Raw genomic sequence first — 2762 nt, 5'->3', positions numbered from 1 at the left:
AACGATTTTTGTGTTGAAGAATTGTTGAAATGACCTATATATAGAAGACTAATTTTAGAAGAAGCTGGAAAATGGAAAGCATATACTTTCAAACTTCACTTATTTGCCTGCCTCCTTTATTGTATACTCAATAAACGAGAAATTCTTTAAACAAAAAAATGAAAATAACTGCTTGAAATATATTTGCCCTACTCTAGCTCCTTATACCTATAATGTGCCTACAAGCCAACCTAAATAAACCTTGCCACTATCAGTACTCTATTATCAGAATTATTTCAGAAAAATGCCTTTTTTGCTTATTCGATTATCCTTGTTTCTGAATCTCCCAGGCCCATTTTATTTATTTCTTAGCTTCACTTAGTTCCTTAGATTAGTACACTGTTCTTGAACTATCTTAGCTGTGAGCTTCTACTCCTTCACAATACTACTTAAGCATATGTTTATCATGCAATGGTTCCTGACACTTGGATTCAAGGATAAAAGATATCCTATCTCCAAGTTCTACCCCAAACTCTAGGATATGCCTGGCAGCATAGGAAAACCAGACAAGTGACAGATAAAATAATTTCAGTAAGAGGAAATTTTGCCTGAAAATGTTACAGGAATATTTACAGGCTAGATAAGTTAGATTAACAAAAGTGGGATTATCCACTTTGACTTCCAAACAGTCTTGAGTAAGAGCCTTTCCAAAACATTCAAAGTTGTGACTAACTACATATAGTAATGAGGAAAGAAAGTAAAGACCCTACTTTATAATATTTTGCTGGAGAGAAAATTTAATACTGACATTCAAAGCCAAGATAAAGCGACTTTCTTTAGCTGGAAAAATACAGAAAAGTATTTCATTAAGATTGGTAAGAAAGTCTCACTTTGTAATCTAATAAATAACAGACAAGAGATAATATACACTAAAATTTAGAGTTTAGGAAACACCAACTTTTCTGGGTAATCAAATGCTACTGAAGAAAAATGATATGCACAAGCAGTTCTAAGTTACATGCAAAAGTAGTTAAATGTATTCCTTAATACAGGTGAAACTGTAAGTTTTTTTAATGTATTACTTAATATAAGCATATATTAATACTAAGCAATACATTAAGAACTTTTATAAATCTAATAAAAATAATAACTCTCTGAACTATATCATTTATGAATTCAGGAAGGAATTATAATACCAAAATATTGCTACAGAAAGTAAAAAGAAATTTTAGGGTCAAGATCCTTTTCTGTTCATCAGCACGATGACTGGGTGTTCACACTGCTGTATGAGAGGTGTCTCCCTTGTTATAGCTCTGGCATATGACCTGTCTGATGTGAAAAGAAGAATGAATAATATTTTAGGGTAGAAATAAAAGAGAATCCACACAAAAATAAATATAACAAAGGATAATTAACATCCTTACTTAAAGCTATGATGTACCAGATTAAGTTTAAGAAGAATAAAATTCAACCAATAGATTCAACCAATGTCAGTTATCAATTTCTTTCTTTCTCAGATCCAAATTCACCCTTCAAGTCTGTTCTATAAAAACAATGCTGGGCCCTTAATGTATTTTAACTTTGCCAGATGGCATGATAATAAGCTTTGTCTACAGTGGACAATGGATAGGAAGGTTCTCTCCTTCTTGTTCAGGCTACATGGTTTTCTTCAGGGCCAAATGCCTACAAGCCATGGCTGTCACCACCTATTTTTTCCACTTTTCAACGCAGGTAGTGGTTCTGCATAAGAGAGCTCCAGACAGCTCAGGTCTGCACCTCAGCCCAGGTCACTGCTTCCTGTACCATCTCCATATCCTTATAAGTACACATGCTGTAAGACCTGTGGACCAGGTCACCCGGAGTTGCTCTGACCCAAACCTGTACATAGAAGTATGCTGGGTTCCTGATGCCTTAACTTCTGCATATCCAACTCTCTGTGTGCCACTCATCAACTTTAGTGTACTTATTCTCCAAAGAGATGTTCCTGTAGGTCAGATGCCTGTGGACCAGCTCTGGCCTAGTAACCTAATGGACTTCTATGTCATCTAGAGGGTTGGAACTGTATCTTTTAATGAAAAATCTGCCCTTCCAAGAAAAAGTTAGTTTCCCCTTCCTTAGATAAAACTCCCTTAGGCTTAGATTACCTTTAGAGTTTGCTGTCTTTTATAGTTACTCTATTATTGCATAATAAGTTTATAAATATACCATGTTTAAGTGATTGTGTGTTGGGAAACAATTTTTCTCTGGATTTCTTGGCATGCCTGCATGTTTGGGGCTTTCTGAGCAAAGGAAAATGATAAGCTATACTACTGATAAGTCTACCTCCCTGGAGATATTCCAAAATAACTTAAAAAAAAAAAAAGCCTCTGTTCTTCCTAGAAACTTGCTTTTAGCTTACTTTTAGGGTAATAAATTTAAAGATGCCATTTTCCTCCCCAGGGAGGATTTGTTAATCACCAAATAAGATAAGGATTGTGTTGTTTTTTTCTTGGCTGGGCAGAAGTGCCAGCAACCCAATATAAGCTTCCAATGTCATAAATTTAGGGTCCTTCTCCTGTTACCCAGGTACATATACAGGGTAACTCCAGGTTCTTAACACACTGCCAAATATTGAGACTGAATGTTGGGGAACCAGCATTAAAATGCTCTGTGAATGATAAACTCTGTTCTCTGACATGTAAACCTTGTGTTTCCTGTCAGATTATTTATATATATACACATAAATCTAACACTGTGTATTTTGCCTTCTAATTGGACTTAGATAGATAGAGATCTATAAAAAG

At 35.0% G+C, this 2762-nt stretch overlaps 1 pseudogene; it reads left to right on the top strand.

Annotated features, from left to right (window-relative positions):
* The first annotated feature begins 1218 nt into the window (after positions 1-1218).
* On the top strand, positions 1219-1314 carry LOC125619888 (annotated as a pseudogene).
* Positions 1315-2762: the final 1448 nt, after the last annotated feature.

This window comes from Marmota marmota, unplaced genomic scaffold (genome assembly GCF_001458135.2).
Source record: "Marmota marmota marmota unplaced genomic scaffold, marMar, whole genome shotgun sequence".
Lineage (NCBI taxonomy): Eukaryota > Metazoa > Chordata > Mammalia > Rodentia > Sciuridae > Marmota > Marmota marmota.
The sequence above is the reverse complement of the archived record's forward strand: the minus strand, read 5'-3'. Positions and strand labels throughout refer to the sequence as shown.